This window comes from Zonotrichia leucophrys, chromosome 8 (genome assembly GCF_028769735.1).
Source record: "Zonotrichia leucophrys gambelii isolate GWCS_2022_RI chromosome 8, RI_Zleu_2.0, whole genome shotgun sequence".
Classification (NCBI taxonomy): Eukaryota; Metazoa; Chordata; class Aves; order Passeriformes; family Passerellidae; genus Zonotrichia; species Zonotrichia leucophrys.
This window is the reverse complement of record NC_088178.1, coordinates 25,498,883-25,519,064: the sequence shown is the minus strand read 5'-3', so window position 1 is coordinate 25,519,064 and position 20,182 is coordinate 25,498,883. Positions and strand designations below refer to the sequence as shown.

General features: G+C 43.8%; 1 protein-coding gene and 1 long non-coding RNA gene across 3 annotated transcripts in view; both read left to right on the top strand.

Moving 5' to 3' along the window:
- Positions 1 to 20,182, top strand: part of LRP8 (LDL receptor related protein 8) — a 170,965-nt gene that overhangs the window by 31,640 nt on the left and 119,143 nt on the right. The window lies entirely within an intron of this gene.
- LOC135451317 (uncharacterized) lies at positions 3,091 to 19,948 on the top strand. Its single transcript, XR_010441275.1, has 3 exons — positions 3,091 to 3,151; positions 19,414 to 19,524; positions 19,622 to 19,948. It is a non-coding gene; the product is annotated as an uncharacterized LOC135451317 (long non-coding RNA).

Here is a 20,182-nt window from a genome sequence, read left to right as displayed (position 1 = left end):
TGTGCCAAGCAGGAATGTCACTGTGCTGGCCAGGAGCCACCACAAGGATCTGGTGTGGTCCTTGCACATCCAGGATGTCCTTGGTCGTCTTCTTTCCTTCTCCAGCTGATTCCCCCCTCCTGAGGGACTCCACAGCCACTGCCATAGTACACATCAGCCCCAAAATTATTATTATACTTGGACAGGAACAGTTTTGAGATGTAACACTTGTGTTCTGTGACTCGTTCTAGTTTAGTCTGTGAAGTTTGGCAGAGCAAACTGTCACTGTGGGAATGCCACATCACTGTGTGATGCCTACCTGGATATTCTAGTACAGAGCTTGGTTTGTGTTTAACTGGACAGATTTTTGCTTCCAAATGGGAACTTGATTTCTAAGCCAGTTTCTGCTGCAATTTAAACTGAAAAGTCTTGGAAGTAGCTGGGGCTGGATGCACTGTGAATGCATTAAAGCAGATCCTGTATTTGTGCTCCATTCCCTGGTATAGGATTTGAGCATCTGTTTTGACTGGCAAGTGTCCCTCAGCTGTATTCACACATACAACATCACATGGGAGTTTGTGGACAAATGAGATGCATCCATACAAAATCTCTTGTACATTCAAAAATGTGCAAATGCCTTTACTGCTGGTAATAGGAGCTGAACAAAATATGCCAAATGATATGGAATAAATTCCAAGTATGATAGCATTTTTATTACAAATAATATATCAAAGTTATAGCCTGCTGAGGATAGATTGGAAGTTTTGAAAGCCTCTTTAGTTATATAAATCTAAAAAGGGGATTAAGTACTAAATGAAAGGTAACTTGAAATGTGGAGGTGGGGTGGTTACCTGGGGTGCTACATGCAGTTAATGTGACTTAGGCAAGGATGTTGAGACACATTGTACATGTTTATTTTGAACTTCTCCACACCTGGAGGTTGTGTCATTCATCATTTACTGATTCCTCCTGGGTGTGCAGGTGTCTGTTACTGTGTGACTGACTGCAGGTACCTTGTCACCATGGGAGAAGCTGCTAGGGAGGAATGGGCAGCCAGGAGCCACTCCATGTCTCTCAGGCCTCATACCTTTGAAATCCTTTGTGGATTCTGCAGTGGATTATACCATTAAAAATGTAATGGAAATAATCACTCTTAATACTTCAAACCAGCAATATGTATTCAAATCACTAAGCATCAAATAAATACTAAAACATCCTTGGAAAAATTGTATAAAATTTATGTTGTAAATGCACTGCAGTAGTTTCAGGAAATTATTTTAAAGGAGTTTAAAAAAGATTATATATAACAAATAAATCTCAAATTCAATATAGCAAGATACAAATTTAAGAGAACTCAACAATATAGAATTTAATTTCCAGTCTTTATACCCAGCTCTTGGATGTAGTATAGCCAGAGGTTTATACACTTCCAGCATTCCCTGTTTTTAGCAGCATCCTGCTGCTCTGTTGGATGAATTAAAGCCTGCTGTTAACTCACTCCTTATAAGCAGCCTCCCTGAGCTTCCTCTGAGGCAGTTTACAACTCTGTTCTGTCTTTTACTCCATAGCTGCATCACAGATGGGTTTGGGTTTTTGTCAATGCAACGCAGCATGATTCATTTTTATAGGGAGGCAGGCTTTATGTATGCACTGGATGAATCTAGCTCATGAGAAAACCAAGCCCTCCCCAATTTTACAATGAGGCATGGCACTTATTAACCATCTTGCCTTGCAAGGAAAAAAATACTTCAACTATCTCACCTTTACTTCAGGTTCTTTATTGATTCTTTATTGTATTTAAGGTGTGGATTAAATTCCCATTTCAGCTTAGCTTTGGGTTCTACTCCTTTAATAAAATGCAAAGATTGTGTCACTTCAAATACTGAAATCAGAGTTTGGTCTTTCCTCCCTTTAACAGAGACAAGACTTATCCATATATGTATACATGCACACATGCACCTATAGTAATTATCTAATCAGTGTATTTTCAGAGTGATTCTGAACGTGTGCTTTTTCTTATTCAATCTTTATTTAGTTTGTGATTTTTCTAGATATGTCTTTACTGTCATCACTATCTTGATGTTCCTAAGAATGGTTATAAAGAAAATGGCACAAGTACATTGACCACGTAATTGTCTTTTGCAAAGAACTGTGCGAAGAAAGACAAACAAACAAACATTTCCTCATTAAGTAGGGTTTGCAGATTTTTTCTAGTTTTTAAAACCATGTCAGCTCCATCAGTTTGTCAGCAGAATTGGGAATTTGATGCACACTGTTGTTTGTATTATACCACTTAATCTTGTTCTGTGCTTAAAATATTAAGAGGGAGCTGTTACACTCAGGCTGTCCACATTAGCAGTGTGGAATTTTGAACAGTTGTTGACAGCACAGAGAACATTGCACAATTTTCCCAGTTTTAGATAAGACTGTGAAGGGGAGTGTGTTTAAAATAACAGGACATAAAAGACAAATACATGTTGGAGAGAAATCAACTCTTTCAGATAAGATTTTCTTATACACTTTGCAGTAAAGAGAAGATTGGAGGGTCTGCAGAATCTCTGAACAAGTGACTCGCTGGGTTCTGCGTCGGCCTCGCATTTCTTTACCTTAGGGCACAAGCTGCCAATGCATCCTGCAGGATTCTCACTTGAAAACACACAGAAAACAAAAACTTCTGTGCATGCATCACTCTGCAGTTGCCTTTATAATTTATGCCTCTTTCTTGCTTCACTTCAAGCTCCAGCTCTGGTAATGGTGAGGAGCTGAAGCCCCTTTTGCTCCTCCTGCCTCATGTGAGGCTGTGCTTTCAGCAGGTGGTGACAGGGTGACCCAGATTCCCAGGGGTGCCACACTGATGCTCTCTCTGCTCCACACTCCTTGCTTGGCACATCTTAGCCCAGCCAGACAATGTCATTTTCTTGCCCTGCTCATCAGTGCACACCTGCCAGCAGTGGTTTCATGCAGTTAGCATTATCTAGCAGCATGTGTGCTGGGTATGGGGTGAATACAAATGGAATAGCAGTTGGATGAGGGGCAGACAGGTGTGTTTAATAACAATGATCAGCAGGACGGGTGGAGAGAGGAGAAAAAGCCCACAGGCACAGGAGGCTCATAGTGGTGCCTGGGAAGTCAGGTGAACTGGAGAGGGATGGAAAATCCACATGGATCTAAGGTGAGGGCAGTGCCTTCTCCCTGGCTGTGAGCAAAAGGAGAAGAGGGAATGGGAACAGATGGCTCTAAATTGTATTCCCCCCCGAAAGTCTGTGCTTCTGTGGGATCAAACTGGGATTGACTTTTTATTTGAAGGTGGAACTGTGGCTTTTACAATAGATATATAGAAAATCAGTTCACCAAGAAACAAACCCACAATTCTGGTAATTCCTGGAAAGAAGGGTTGTGGGTGTATGTCTTTTAACAAAGACAGTGAGGTGTGAACAGTCAGGAGCCTCTTCTGATGGGTTATTATGTTTAAAATACACCAGTCTGTTCATCTTGGAAGGGTTTAGTTTGTTATGCCTTTATTTTTTTCCCTAATCTCTTACGTAACAATAAAAACAGGATAGGTTGAAAGATTATTCTCAAAAATTTTCTGAGGCAAAACACTGTAACTTGGGCTTGTTCTACCAGGAGTCTTTACTACTGCCTGTAGGTTCTCTGTGTTTAAAGCTGGTTTTGTTGTTTTCATTTGAGGTTTTTGTTTGTAAAAACAGTTGAATCTTACCTCACAGACATCTAAAGATGTTGCTCCTTGACACAGCCTGAGTTTGTAGCTTACCAGAGGAAGGCTTCATGGCTGGAGCACTGCAGGGATCCCAAAACAGGTTTTATTTTTTCTTTTCTGTGCCATACATCATGGATGTTTCTAGGAAAGCCTACACTGAATCAGGAGAGGGTAAAGGTGCCCCCCAGACTTATTTGTAACTCGTGTGGAATCTCCAGTGAGTGAGATCCTGGGAGCAGAGTCCCTTCTTGGCCCCAAAGCACAGTGGATCTATGGCCTGCCTTTTCTGGGGGCTGCTCCTGTCTCCTAACCAGAATGACTTTTACCAGCTTGGTGGTTTCTTGAGAATCCATCAGGCAGAGGAACTTTTTTCTGAAGTAACAGGAATCTGTTGCATGATGCATTGCTGTGGCCGTTGCAAAACTGCTCTAAACAGCTTTTAATATGGGAAACCACTAGAAAAAATGAATAACTTTTAGTATGATTCCAGAATGCTACTAGATTTTGTACAGCTTCTCAAATATTTTTGCATGTTCAGCAGAGTGGCTTTTCAATTTCAGGCTTCCCACCAGCCCCCAGTCTCAGACCTATTTCTACTAATTTTATGTGTGAATTTGGAGGCAATATAGCTCTTGGAAGCAGTCCTTTGCTTTGGGATCTCACTGTCTTTTATAAGAAAGCTTCAAAATATGCCTGTAACTAAGGAATTTAGCTCCAAAATAATTATTTTAATGTGCTGGATTTTCTTTTATTTAATTATTTTATTTCATTTTCTGTCATACCTTCTTTGGCCAGCTCTTTGTACCTACATTATATCTCCAAACATGTTTAATTCAGTTGAGCCTTTTTTGATGTGTATTGCCAAGAGTTTAGTCAAACCAAGAGGTTTTGTTTGTTGAGGAAAAACAAGCCATACAATTTCAAACCTGGTTTAAATGTAGTTGGCTTAAGGGCATGAAAGCCTTGCTGCTGTGCAAGCAGCTGTGGGTGTTTGCAGCTGCACAGAAACATGGGGGTGCAAGTTAGGAGCCCTCAGACTGGGGGACAATCGTGTTATCTTCAGCCAGTGCTGGGCTGAATTGGCACAGCTCAGCTGGGAAGTTGCTTTAGGGTGGGCAGAGTTCGACAGCCTGTGTTTATGACCAGGACTGCTGGTCTCCATTACATATCCTTCCCTTGGCTCTCTTACTCTGTTGACCCTTCAGGGAGAGCAAACTCTTCTCTGCCATGGTGATCAGAGCCATGGGGAATGCTGAGGGAATGTCATGTCCTTGTTCATCAGCTCCTGCTCTGCAAATACCAGCAGCTTTCTGGGCATCCCTAGGATGCAGCCTGGGCTTTGACTGTTCTGGCTGAGCTGAGTGGAATGGGATGAGGATGCTTTTAGATGAGAAGACAGAAAGTACAGCTCAGTGGAAAGTTAAGAGAGTGGTTTCTGAACCTGGTTTCAGTTCATGGTGTGAATCACATTGCACCGGGGACAGATGGGGGGAATGGAAGTTGCCTGTGTCAGGAGACTGCAACCAAAATGAAATCTGAGGAGGCAGCGACAGCAAGATGGGAGCTGGGGAAAGGGCAGAGGGTGTTCCATGTTGGAAAGGAGGGACAGGGTGTCTGCAGCTTCAGTTATGTGCTGTGATGTTCCATTTACGTATTAAGTTCCTTGAGTATTAGAAAAATTGCATTTGTGGTTTGGTGTGTTTGGTACAACTCTTGAGCAGAACCTTGGAAATCCCCTTTGCTATTAAAGGCCTAAGGAACCTGCTTGCTGCTGCATTTCTGGGACTGAGTTACTGCTCACTGGTGCACTGCAGTCCAGCCAAAGCATTTTCTGGAAGTTTATTCCAGGACAGTCCAGGCAGGTGTGAAGGCAAGCAGCAATGACAGCATTGAGCACCTGATGATTTTGGATTGCCTGGTGTCACCTGTCTGCAGCAGTGGCCTAGAGAGCTGTCTGGTACTGAACTGAGCAGAGGAGGAAGATCTCTCATGGCAGCTGGACAAAAAGGCTGCAGAACATGGCAAGTCTGCTGTGGGCAAACCCAGCAGTAGTTGCTGCTCTGAATGCCTCATGCTTTTCAACCCAATTTAAAGGATTTCCGTGGTTTAGGAGAAGGATGCAAATGACCTTTCCCTCGTCCTCTGTTTGTGGCAAGCATTTGAAATCCAACAGGAAGAAAACCTGCAGACCAAGAAAGTCTGACTCTAAAATTCTTATCAGGTTTTGCTTAGATAAAAATTATATTTTCCTTTTGTCAGGTTGTTTCATAAGACTAGCAGGATGTTTCTAAAATTCTGGCCTGTATTACTGCCAAAGGAACAAAAACATATGCAAGAAGCTCTGTGTGCTTGTGAATACTGCTTAAAATTATATATTCTTCTATTCTGGGATTGTGTTCATCAATTATTTTGTGTCTTACCTCCCTCATAAAATTCCTGTGTTTGCTGGTGAATGTGGACACCTAAGAAGGCAGAACTAAGGTTGTACAACTCTTGGTGTGCTTGACACTGCAACATACTTTTAAAAACATATATTGTCTAGATAATGCAGTGTGTACTATTCATGGCAACACAAATAATTCAAGATTATGCCTGGGGCAATGACAGCAGGAGAGTTACAAGAATGTGGAGATTGTAATATGCAAAGGTGGAACATACAGAACATAGACATTTATTACACTGAGGGAAAGGCACATTGCTGACAGTGTAGGGAGGGACAAGGTCAGAGTGCACCCTGCTATCCCTTGAAATTGGCACTGGACAGCATCATGTGCAAAAAGGAAAGGTCACTGGATCAGCAAAATGGGCAAAAATCTCCACTGACCGTTCCAGAAGATGCTGGTGGGTTATGAGGAAGCCTGTGCTTAGGGTGAGTAACAGGTACAGGCACTTTATCCAGTACAGCTGAACTTTACATGAATTAATTATTGAATATCAAGTAGCAGCTTCTGTCAGTGTAACATCATTGCTCCAAGAGAAAGATCTAGATGGTTAATTTTTTTGAGAGCAGTTTTTCTTTCACTACTGTTGTGAAAGAAGGCTGAGGATGTGAAGCTGTGAGTAGGTGCCTCTTCCTCCATCCTCCTGTGGCATGGTAAGTTACAGCTGGGTAGAAGAGAATGCTGTTGGTTTCCATACTACAGAGTCTTTGGTATGTGGTGTTGAATGCTATAAAAATAAACTTGAACAAATATATGCTTTTCTAACTGTCAAAAATCACACAAACATGCATAGGGTTTGATGAGCAGTTGTCTAGGAATTGTAAATATATTCCTAAGAAACTGGGTTTGACAGACAGGGAAGGACATGCAAGCTGTAGGATTTCAGCATTTTTGAAATCTCATTTTCATTTCTGGACCCTCTATCTTCTTTTATGTGCACGTGCACAAATACCCATGAAGGCAGTGTTCTCATTGCAAACTAGTTCCTGACTTTGATGGGTTAGAAGTCCAAAATGGTGCTGTTTGCACTTCAGACAATGTTGGATTTGCTGCAGCATAGGGGTGCCCGAAGCAGCAGCCTTCCCAGAGGGATGGCTTTTGACTGCTGGATCTACAAGAGGCACTTTTTGTGGTAACTCAGAGTTTTTGTATTTGGGGAGAGCTATTTTGGTAAACTTTCAAGTGCTTCAAGTACTTCCCAGTGCCTTATTTTCCTCCTGTGCTAATTGCCTTAGGCTTGTGCCAGCAGCTGCCCACCCCTTGCATATGGAAGGGCAGTTTTGGGCAGGGGGGCCAGACCTGGTGGGGATCTCAGGCAGCCCCCACAGCCTCCCCACTGTGCAGCCCCGCAGAAGGATGGCAGGGGACCCCACTGGGAAGCTCCATGCTGCTTTGGTCGGTGCTTTGGTCTCCAATTCAGGGGATTAATACCATTTGCTGTTTCTTGGACACTGCAGCCAGTTGGCCTTGTGTTCATATTCAGTTTGCCCACTTCTCGAGTGCACTTACTTGTGTAAATCTGCTCGAGCGTTTCAGGCTGAAAGAGCGAACAAACAAGGAATGAACAGCGGCTCTGGGGGGGTCGCTTGCCTCCCTCTCCTTGTTGCCATGAATGTGGCCCGTGCAGCACACACACAGTGCTGTCTGCCAGCCCTCCCTTCCCACGGGGCCTTTGCTCAGCTCTGAAACTCCCTCTGTGCTCCGTGGCTCTGCTCCTTGGATGCTGCACGCCGGCTCCTTCCTCTTCCTCCATACTGGCTTCCTCTCTGTGTGCCCCGGGGCAGGAGGGGCGGCTGAGCCCCAGGGCCTGCCAGGAGCAGCCACCCCAGGCATGGGGACAGCCTTGTGCTCCTGCAATGGCTTGAGGGGTTACACCGAGGGAGGACAGAGCCCTTTGGATGGTCAAGCACCATGGCTTGTCCCATAGCTGATGGACCCCTGCTTTCTAAAGCAGGGTGGTGAGCACTGACCTGTTTCGCATGCTGGCCATACAGAGCCATTTAGGAGTTTCTCAGGCTCTTATCATCTAATAGGTTTTATCTCAGAAGATTGCCTCTGCTGTTTTATTGTAGTTTATGGCTGGGTTTGAAACCTACATGCACTTAATACTGAAGAAATGTGGTTATATTTCAGATTTGCAGGTTGTTTTTCCATTCTTTATTCCTTCTGTAAAATTGCAATGGTTTTGTTAATCCCTTGCTGGTCACTGAATCTCTGGTTTTTTGAATAGTTTGGTCCCCCAGGATATTGAAGGGGGTCTTAGAAACACCCTTCTCTTGCTTCTAGATCTGAGCATATGCAGTATTTCCCCTTCTGGATTTTGGCACAGAGCTTTCTGTGTATTACCCTCCATTCCTCATAGTTTGTATCATCCCAACCTTCCTACCTTTCTGTCTTGCACTCCTGATTTGAGTGAGTTAGACAAAGCAAACTTTCTGACCAAATTCAGGTCAGAGATTCAGGCTGTATTTCTCATGGGTAATTTAATTTTGCCTATTTTAAATTTCCACTTAACCACCTTAGACATGACATTTATTCCAGTCTTTAAATCATCTATGGCACTGTCTGTACTTTTTTTAAAGGCTGCCACAGTCAGTCCTGGAGTATCTGGTGTTAGAAAGGTTTAAGGAGTGACTTAGTGCAGAATCAATCCTGACAGGATATTCTGGACTGAAAGAAAACTGCAATGGCTGTTGTTCTGTCATGGAAATTGTGTTCTTGTTAAACAAAGGAATGCCATTGGGCTAAAAGGAAAAATATCTAACAACTGCCACATATTTTAATGGTAATTTCTGATTAAGCTTTTTTTACTCAGTTTAGTGCTGTTATATGTATTTTGTGTGTTTGGTGATGTCTTTTGGGATGAAGGTGGTTCTCGTTCTTTGGGGCCAGCCAGATGTATTAGGGACCTGCAGAGAGGTCTGAGGGAGGGAGTGGGGCAGGTTCTGGACACTTCTGTATCCAGGCTCTGTTTGCCCTGTCTGTGCTGGACCTGCAAGTATCTGGTATTTGTGTGCCATCCATCTCAACTTGTCCTTCCCAAAGCTGACTGGTTCATTTAAAAGCCAGTGCTTTGTTGGGAAGCCAGTTCTTCAGGCATTTTGTAGTGAATTATGTTCCAAGAGCTGATGGATTTTCCTTCTTAAATTGAGCTGTGATGTTAGTTTTTGCAGTGGCAGTTTTGTACAAAAGTGGGTCTCAAACTTCTCTGCCTGTGTCCCCATTCTCTGGTGCAAGCTCTTCTACTGAATTTCATCTGACTTGTGATCCCACCTGGGATTCTTGCCCCTGTTTGCCACTTGCCCAGACAGTGCACTGCTCTCTGCAGGCTCCAGCAGGAGCAGCTGCTGCTCAGATCCCAAAGGGAATTCTTTTGGTGATACTTTCACATGCTTTGGGTGCAGAATGCTGGGCCACAGTAATTCCTGACATACTTGCATCAAAAAAAAAGTGACCTACTTAGCAAACTGGTGTTGATTTTATTGTTACTATGGAGTGCTTGTTTTTAGATTAAAATATCAGCCCTGATCAAACACACAGGTGTTCCCTGTTGATTATGTCTAAGGTTTCCTTCAAGAAGAGTTTGTATAGAAATAATTGCAATTTCTGTTTGAGTTCCACGTGATCTCCTGTGAAGACACAACACCACTGATTCTTTTTCCTTCTCCTTTCAGCAAGGTAAGATGTTTTCTCTGGTGTTTAAAAGGTGCTGTCAGACTCAGCCCTGTTACTTTGCATTCATCCAGGTTTCCACTCATTGCTATCAAGCAGATGTTTAAAATGTCACAGAACTCACCAGCCTGCCTTTTGCACTGTTCATTTATGGTTATTTATTTGCCTCCTGGTGATGACCTGCTGCAAGTCAGGAGAGGAGGGAAAGTGGTTGAATTGCCTGAGACCTAAGGTCACCTCCCAGCTGGAAGGTCACTGTCACAGCAGGAGCTCTGAGGGGGTGTCACTGATGGGAGCAGGGAGAGAACCCTGTGGAGGGAAGGCTTGGCTTGTCTGCACTTCTGTCTGCGAGGGGAGGCTGTCCCTGGAGGCAGACTGACCCTGTCCTGAGCTGGGTAAGACACCCAGGTGGAGGTGAACATTGTGAGACACCAGGAAACCTTGGCACAGCAGCTTTATGGGACAGCACAAGAGGAGAAAAAAAGTGAAAGATCTTGGGAATTACCAGGATAGTGATGATTGTGCTACAAAGAAATATTCCTCATAAACCCTTGTAGCTCTCTGGGGGATAACCAGGGTGCAGAGTCCTGGGATGCAGAGATTGATGGGTCATTCCACTCTGACCCTTTTTCTCCTCTTAGTTGTCATTGCTGTGTGAAGTCTATTTGCATTAGCTCCTGTTCCAGATGAGGGAATTCCCTTGTGCTCATGCACTGCCTGACTCACAAGTCATGTTCTCTTTTTCTTTGTTTCAGAGTAAAATTTTACACCCCTATTAAAGGGGTTGCCAAATCCAAACTTGCAGTAGATAGAGGCAGCTTTCTGGCTAAATTCTGTCATCTGTTTTGGGTCTGTGTGCAATATCCTGATCCTGGGCACTGGGTTCAGTGTGCTGAGAAGTGACCTGGATTGTCTCTCATGCTCATCTTTGAGACACCTGGAACTACATCATTGTGTAACTGGCCCCAAACTGTGTCTTAAGGCACTGTGTACCCCTGCTCTGACATTTGAGCAGCCCTCTTGACCATGTGCATAGACCTTGGATCTTGCTAGGGTTGAAAAATCCAGATCCTTCTGAGCTGGGACACTTTGGGCAAAAGTAAAAAGAAGCCAGCATTAGGGCAACTCAATTCATTTGCATTTCACCTGCTTTAAGGTTGGGCTGCTCTCCACCAAAGGAAGACTGGCTCATTACCCTGGTGCCACTGTGCACCTCTGCCCCCCTCTTATGGATTTCTTTTGGGGCTGCTCTGAAGCAGTAATCAAATGTGTGATCCTCCAGCATGCCAGCACTCTTGGATCCTTTTTAGCTTTAGTTGATGTGGAGGGAAGTGAGAGGCAGAGATGATTCTTGGGAGCCCTTAGGAAAAAAATAGCATGCCTTGTAAAAACAAGTGATTTTAGTTATTGCAATCGAGGAGTCAATTAACTGGCTAATTAAAGCAATTTCTCATTACATAATTGAATTCTGGTTCATCACCATTTCTACTCTGCAAGGCTGCCCTAGAGAGCAGAGCCATTTCTGAGCACTCTTTATCACAAACAGAAGAACCACTTGCTCTCTCAGCACTCAGATGTGTCTGGAAAAGGGAGAGGTGGTTTGGTGGGACTTCCCTCCATTGCTTGTGGAAATAAGCAATGGAATGTCATCCAGGTGATAAAGAAAAAGGCAGTTTTCTCTGACATGTCTTTAGTGCCAAAGATAAATGGAGAGAAGAGGTGATGAATACTGGAGCACAAAACCCATGAGGTTTAGGATGCCCAGGGCTATGGGACTCAAGGTTACACTCTGGAATATTAGAATGTCTCAGGCTCAAAGCATTACACTGGGTTTGAACATTCTAGTGCTCATCAAATATGCTCTTAAATTGGATGAGAAGACTGAGAGCTTTTAAACTGTCAGCTTCCTCCTGCACAGAAAGGTAGACTGAAGATGGAGTTATTTTTTAATGAAGGATGAATTAGAAAAGTGCCAGTGTGCTGAAATGTTGGGTAGCTATGGAAGGTGTTTGTGGGGAAAAAACCCCATGAATTAAAAGAATCTGAAAGAATTTTAAATGTACAATGTGAGAGTTTATTTGGCATAGTTAAAACCATGGTGTCAAACCAGGCCACCTGCAGTAGCAGAGGAGGGAGGGCTGGGTCAATGACATTTGTTGCTGGTGAGCCATGACTTGACAAGGAGGGACTGTGGCAGAGAAATTTTTGAAGTTAGGATATAAGTACTTCAAAGCCCAGAAGAAATTGCATTTGGCAGCTGATGTGGACTTTGAAGTCTGAATGAGACACAATTAAAAGAGCTGTAAGGAACATGTTCAGCTTCCCTGGTACCCACAGTGCTGAGAGCCAGGGACTCTGAGTACCCTGGTCAGGCTGTACCTTGGAAACAGGGCTCAGGTGGAGCAGAAACCATCTTCTCCTTTATAGAAGAAACTGGTTAAAATTAGTAAATGTTGTGGATTTAGTCAGAGTTCAGGTATTTTAACTGATGTCTCATTAGTGAGCTCAAAGTGCTTGGGGAGAAATTACTGTGTGGGGATTCTTTTATTTGTTTGCACATTCTTTGGTTTTTTTGGTGTGCTTTTTGTTTTATATGTTGTTTTTAAATGTTCAGACTACAGACTTGGGCTTCTTCCTGTGTGTGAGGCACTGATCAGGTACCTTGTTCCCTGAGCCCCAGTTTCTCATGCAGAAATTAAATGTTCTGGGCCTTGACATCACAGAAGCGCTGTGGGTCACAAGCACTGGTGTTTGTGAATCACTCATACCTTGTTGATAATTACCTCTAATAAACATGAATAGACTTTTAAAACTCAGGAGATACTATGCTTTGAGGAGTGCAAAGTTTGCTGGAAATGGAAAAGTGAGAGAGTATTTTAAAAAATAAATAAAAAAAGAAATTATAGCCTTTTGGTAATAGCATCTCCAGAGAATAATGAGAGAGAATGGAGAAGCAGGTAATGATAGCTTTGCACAGTGAAATACTTGTTTTCTGTACCTGGATGTTTGGTTCAATGGAAGAAAGGGAAGCAGTGGTGGCAGAATGCAGCACAAAAACTGGGGGAAGGAAGAGGAAGACTAGGAGGAATAGAATGCCCATGTTCACCTGTGCTGTGAGGTGAGGGGGAGTGGGTGTAGTGCTGTGAAGGACTTCCTAAGTGGGAAAGAACATTAGATTGTCAACCATAACATAGTCATTAACAATGTATTGCCAAGAACAAAGCTAACAGAAGTTGGGAAAGAAAATCTATGACAGCAGCATACTTCAAAAATATTCAACCAGAAGCTGGAATGTAAAAAGCCCTAGGATGTGTTGTAGGGAGCTGCCTGGCACTGATCTGGAGACATATCACCCATATAAAATATTTTGTGAGTTCAGTTCAGTTGGGTTTTGCTGAGCATAGAGTGTGAGGGAGTTTTTGTTCTATGGGCTGGATGGCTGGAGTGTGGGAAGGGAAAAATCATGGCAATTTAAAAAAAATTATTAATATTTCACTTCTGACTGCCACTGCTTGTATCATGATTGTGGTGGAGCTGAGTTCCAGCCCTGACCAGCAGCCTCAGCTCCATCTGTCCCTGCTCCCACGGGTGACATGGGCATTCCTGGTGTGGCACAGCTGGCAGATGCTGGTTTGTCCTGTGGCAGCCTTTTCCTCTCTCCATTGAGTTATTAGTGTCATTGTCATGGAGCACTCAGCATCTTTGAGCCCTTAGGGAAGAGCAGCCAGTTTGGAACAGAAACCAGTGCAGGCTGACAGCACACACTGAAGCAGCATGGAGCTAAGACAGAATCATGTTTGCTGTCCCTTAGGAAGCAGTCTAATTCCCAGGCTGGCACTTCTGACATAACTCAATTATGGAATCATAAATAAACAGTTGACATAGGCCAGGGAACTTCAAAGCAATCAGTACAGTTGTAATAGGTTCTAGCTTGAAAAATAAACCATGCTGATATAGTCTAAAGGATGCTTAATTTTTTTTTTCCTTCTGTCTTAGATCAAAGCTTTTTCCTTGAACAGCAGCCTGGCAGCTCTCCCTCACCCCTTTCCTTCCCCCACGTCCCCTGCTGATCTCTTGGTACAGGCATCATTACCATGGGACTGGTGTCTGCAAAGTGTACTCCATCTCCTAAATTAATTGGCTGCTGATACACAGTTGCATGCAAAGTAGCTTTTGAGAATGATTCTTGGCCAGCATTTTGTTTCTGGTTACTGAATTGACTTGGGTAACAAGGGTCACTTTAACATTGATCCACGTTTGTGCTTTTAGTTGCCTCTGTGGGGGCTTTGTACCCACAAAGTGGGGTCCCAGGATCAAGACACAGTGAGGTTCTGGCTGAAATGGAGTTGCTTGTGCAGCTCAGTGATTGCTGAGGCCTTTTCCCCCAGACTGCTTCTCACACTTGGAATTTGCTGTGAGGCAACTGACCTTCATTGAGCCCAAGGCTCTCTTTAAGATATCCCATCCTCCTTCACCAGCCTGAAAACATCATGGGCCATCTGAATGTCTCGTGCATCAGTGGCAAGCCTTGGGATAGCCTTGCTCTGTGTTCAACAGAGTCTAAACACTGTCAGAGTTCATAGTTCCAGCTCGGTTTGGGGAGTGTGAATCCTCTCAGGGAATATATTGCTGGCAGCAGTGGCATGGCCCTGGCTCCAAGGCAAAGGTGCCTTTTGCTTCTGTGTCCCAGTGCCCATCACTGTCTGGGGGACAGCAAGGCAGGCCAAGGGGAGAGGGGGAAGCAGCAGGTGCAAGCAGCCTCCTGCTGGGAGCATTTAAATACTGACATGTCAGGAGCTGGGAAGTGTGTGACAAGCAGTTTTCCTGTGACCTGGATCCTGAGAGCTTAAGGAAGTCTGAAACTTTTTTTTTTTTTTTTAACAAGCTGACATATTAATGAGAAGTCTATTGTTTGTGTATGTGGGAGAGTGGCAGATTTTCACATGGGATCTGTTTGAGAATCCCATGTGATACCCAACACCACGTATTACTGTGCTGCCTGCTGCCCAGAGGAGGAAGTTGCCAGAATTTTCTGAGAAGAAACCAAGCAGAAACCTCCTCCTAACTCCAAATAAACAGTGAAGGAGAAGGCACTGGTGGTGTTAGCCTCCTACCAGCTGAGTCTGTAATGAATGCTGTCACTGAGAAAGAGTCCAATCTGAGGAGCTGATACTTCCCAATGTACCAAGAGCTCCCTGGTTTGCCCACATCAAAATAGTCCAGAGCCTGTGCATGGGTCTTTGCACCCAAGCTGTTTGATAAATATTTTAGTGCTTTGCACATTTTGGTGCCAGAAAATCAGAGTCTAAAGCATTCTTCCAGGGAAGGACATCTTTATGCATGCTCATGTTTGATTCAAGCACTTGTTCTTTGCTGTATGTGCTGCAAAAAAAGGCAAGGTTTATAATCAATTCTCTCCATTAGCATCCTCAAAGGATGTCTCTGGTCACATCAGAGGCAATCTTCTCTCTCTGTCTTTTATTATTTGTTTTGTTTAAAACTTTCTTGTCTGTGACATCATCTGTCACCCTCTGCAGAGACCTGTCAGGGCCCTGTCTCTGTATTTGCCTCTCCTTGGGAATAACAAAGACATTTTTCCATTGCAGGCTGCCTGTCTGCCTCCCTTCAGCTGAGAGAGAAATGGTTTGCTGAATTTTCGTGGCCCATTTGGTCCTTGGCCTCTTTGCTTGTGCTGCCCTAAGGATGCCAATTAATGTTAATCTGAAGGTATAAGCTTCTCTATTAGGTCCTGGAGTAATGCCATCAGCTGGTCCCACATGGGCCACCAGGCAGCTGTCAAGCAATAATGTTTATTGCATTTTTACTTCATATCTTTTACTTTATGATTGATTGCTGGGGCTTATATAAAACCAATAAAATTGGCAAAATTTTAAACCATTGTAAAAGCCAATAAGTGAAATGTGGGCACGAGAGCAGGGAGTTTGTAGCCTGTATCTTTCTTACACTTTGAGAAAACAGAGAGAGACAGTAAAATCAAGAGCAAATAAAGGTGTGTTTAGATTTCAAACAGGAACCTTGGAAATTTTCCTTATCATGTGAGGATGATGTTCAGTAGCACACTTTAATGTATTTATCTTACCATTAGTGATGCTGTATCTCCTGTCTGCCCTTGCACACTCACCTCTGCACAGCTGCAGCTCTCAGGGTGATACCTGCCTGCCTAGGGAACAGTGAAGAGGCTGTGTCACATTTCTGCTGCTCCTCAAGGGGTTTATATTTGTCTAACCACTGAAGGGGACAGCTTGGACTCAGTACTGGTTAATTGCTTCCACATCATAAATAAAGGTACTTTATCCATCCTGAGGTACTTCTGCTGAGCACCTGGATGAAGCGAAAGCAGGACTGGCCAGGTGCATCCAGGAGCTCCCCTCTCCCAGCTCACTGAGGCTCTCTGGCAAATCCCCCAGCCCTGATGGAGCCTGCAGTGCTGAAAATGAATTGCTGTGTTGGCCTCGAGCCACAGGCCTCATTTTGATTGTTTACAATTGAGTAAATCAGGCCTGTCCCCATGGAAGTTAATGGGATCAATCCTGGTGTGACAGCAGAGCAAAACCTTGCATGCTTGAATCCTGCATGCTTAATGCAGTCCGTGTTTTCCTGTCTCAGGTCCTTTACTCTTTATCATGTGTCTTGCTTCATGAATGTATTCCTTTAAATGTGCCATGGATCAAAACTGCAAAATGCCATCTGTCAGCATGGGTGAAATCTGTAATCCCTGTGCTGTTCAGGCCTGTTCAGGTAACCAGCAAATTGACATTTGTTGGAAATATGCACTTAGCCAGCCTACTAAGGCTATGGATTTGTTCCTTTTTTTTCTCCCCCCTCCCCCTCCTGCTCTCCAGATTATTGCTTACATAATGTATGGACTAACAGTTGCTGTATGGTTTACATGTGAGATGCTTTCTGGAAGCTGTGTGTAGGCAGGGAGCTCAGGATGACATAAGGTAGGATTAAATAATTGCAATATTAAGTTGCAGTGCAGGAAGGAGAGAGACTGCTGTTTGTGAATGATGCTGCCCAGTTAAAACTGCATCCAGGCAGAGCAGGCAGGAGGGACACAAGGTACAGGTGGATGGCTCCTCCCTGCCCTGTGTTCTCTGCACCTAAAATTCTTCCTGCTGGCAGTTGGGTAGGTTTGGAAGGACAGAGCTGTCCTAGTCATGCCACTGGAAATTTAGATTTATCCCAGTGTCACTGAGCTTGGAGCCTGCCTCACAGTGGTATTTATCAGCACCTTAATTGTGCCTAGGTTAGTTTGGTATTCCCCATTGGTAAATTTTGCTAACATTTCACAAATAAAAAATGTTCTGACTCTGTTTTCTCCCTAGTCAGCACCAATTTTTTAGATCAACAGTTTGTAGCTTTAAATAAGCATCCCAGATTTTTTGTTGGCTTTGTTTGTTTGTTTTTAGTTTTGCTTTGGAACTGTTTGTACCTAAACTGGCTGTGACTCAGTGTGAGGCCTTGCTGCCTTCACTCACATATGCAGGTTTGCTGAACTCAGCTGGAAAAGATTTTTTTCGTCAGTGGAGAGTGGAAAGGTGAAGAGAAGTGCTGGAAAAATTCAGTTAACACTTCACTGCAGTGCTATAGCTCAGCTATTAGTATGTCTTAGGAATGTGAAAATGAGTGCTGATTATAAACAACCCACTTTTATAATATCCAACATGAACCAAAAAGAAGAAAAAACCATAAGATGTAGTCAGGTAAGTTACAACCTAAAATCATTTCCCTTACAGATACTCAGCAGTGTTTATAAAACACAACAATTTTTTTCATTATCAATTTATTTATTTAGCCAGAGAAACCTTTAAAGAAGGGTTCTGTGTCTTTGTTTCCATCAGACTTGCAAGTTTCTGCTGTGAAAATTGGGAAGACAAGCCCAAGCCTCATTTCGAATCTGCAGGCAGAGACACAGGTGTGCCTTGTCCCTACCAGTGTCTGCAGGGTGTCCCTGTGCTCAGGGCAGGCTCCTGTCCCTGTGTGCCACGCAGGAATATGTTCCCCATCACACTGCAGTGCTGGGAGCAGCAGAGCCTCGGGGCTCATTATCCCGTGTGGACAATGCAGTGTGACAGTGAAATGGCTGATGAAATCCAACGCTGTCTGTTCAGCTGAAAGGCAGAGTGGTGATCACAGCCCGGGCTTTCCTGAAGGCAGCTGAGTGACAGGGATTAGGAGAGCCAGGGTGTGCTACATCCACTGACCAAAGCTGTGTGCTTGGAGCTGCCCCTGCTCTGGCCTGAGCCCCTGGGGTTGTGCTCACCAGTGTTACTGTGATCAGTTGAGGTCTGAGATGCTGCTTTTCCTTTGGAAGCAATTAGGTTAAAGCCCAGGCTGATGTGTAAATGACTGTGTGTGGTCAGTATAACTGTTTATTGATGCTTTGTGAGCTTCTGTGTCTGCAAGAGTGGTGAATATCCCTGAGCCTTTGATGCCTGTGTTGTTCTGAACCCACAGGACTCTGCTCTTGTATGGTTAGTGGCTGCCTTTCTTATGTGGAAATGTATTGTGTCTTTTCTAGTGAGCTGGGAAGGCTGTGGATGAGCATGAGTGGCCATGAGATGTCTGAAGGACCAGCTGAGGGTCTGCAGGAATCTTGCACTTGGTGCTGAGGCTGTGCTGTGGAGATAAGGCACATGTTTAATAAGGGGCACCTGGAGCCAGGATTGAATTTTTTTTTGGTGGTTGCAGTCATGCACCTGGGATGTTCTGGGTCATTGGTGGAAGGGGAATAAATTATATCAGTGTAAGTCATGTTCTTCCTCAGTGTGGATTTTCCTATGCAATGATTAATCTGCTTTAGAATGTTCTGCCAAAATGCAAATGGCAGCAGCTACAGCCATGATCAGAACTGGACCCTGGACTGACCCTGAAAAGAGCATGTGAAGCTTTAATTAACTAAAATTCTGCATTACAGCTTCTCAAACTTACTGTGGAGCATCCTCTGCTGAGGCCCCAGTGGATGTTCCTGGGACCTGGCTTTCCCCTGTCCTTTGCAAGTGGTTACAGGCAGTGTCTGTCATGCTTGGAGCAGCCCAGCCTTTGGTGATTTTAATAAAACTTAGGCAGTGGAGGGGTATTGGGGAAGATGAAACAGGAAAGCCTTATAAATATGATTGTCTGGCAAAAGATTTTGAGAATATAGAAACTATAAGTGAGACTGGAATGAAAGCAAGCTTTGAGATACCTCAGTTACTGAACAACTGGAAAACAATGGTGTGGCTGGACTGAAGGAAATCTCTTTAGAATGCTGTTAACCCCCACCCAGCCCTCCGAGGGCATCCCCTGGGGAGCCAGCACTGACAGCTCTGAGCAGTGAAGCCTTTGCTGGCTGCTGCAGGCCCCTGGTGCTGCCGTGCTGTCAGTCAGGGGGGTGCTGACTCCTGAAATGAAATGCTGTCCATCTAATTAGTATGTGTAGCAGCAGCAGGTTTTAATTATATGGTTAAATACACAGAAATATAGGATTGTCATGTGGGATCAGTCTATTGGCCCTTTGTGGCTGACATTCTGCCTCCAGCAGTAGCCAGTGCTGGAGATATTTGTGCATTAACATATTTCTGTTTGCCCTTGCAGTAATATGCACAGGCTGCTACAGAAAAATTTTCCATCTTGCTTTTTTGAAGCCAGTTTGTGTCCAGAAGAGAATTCCTCCTCTGTGAACTGTTCCATTCTGCTGTGGTTCAGGTTAGCCCAGGGATTTATATTTTCTAGGCAAAATATGTAAGATGAATGAGCTCTTTTATTTTTTTACTGGCTCTGACAGGAGATTTATTTTTTGCAGAATTTTCTGAAGTTTGTGGTTTCTCCAGATTTTCCAGTGCTTTCCTGTATCTAGTGGAAATACTTCTAGGTGACCAAGTAATGAGTATCTAAAGTATTTGCTTCTGGTATTCTTTTGCTTTCACCTTTTGTTGTGAATATTTCTCATGCAAATCAATCTCTCCATTTGTGTTAATAATTTAGGGTTGATTTGTGTTGTTGGGTTTTTTCTTTATTACTTTCACACTCTTATTTGATTATGCATTGACTGCTGGCAGCTAATTATGCAGTTCTGATCTAGAGATGCATAAAATAGTAATAAAATAGTAAATGAAAGTTGTGTTTTTGTTCACATGGGATGTGCTGTGTGGTTTCTCTGGATTGGTTAAGTATGAAAAGGATGAAGAGAACCAAGCATTGCTCCTGGTGGTCATATCCACGCAGGAGATGCTCCACCACGTGGATGGGGTGTGGTGGGGAAAGTTGTTGATCCTTCAGCATTGTGACCGTTCTGCCTTCCTGTTGTAGAGGAAGAAAAGAGATGGGAAGCAGCTCTTGATGTTGGAGGATCCCAGCCCAGTGA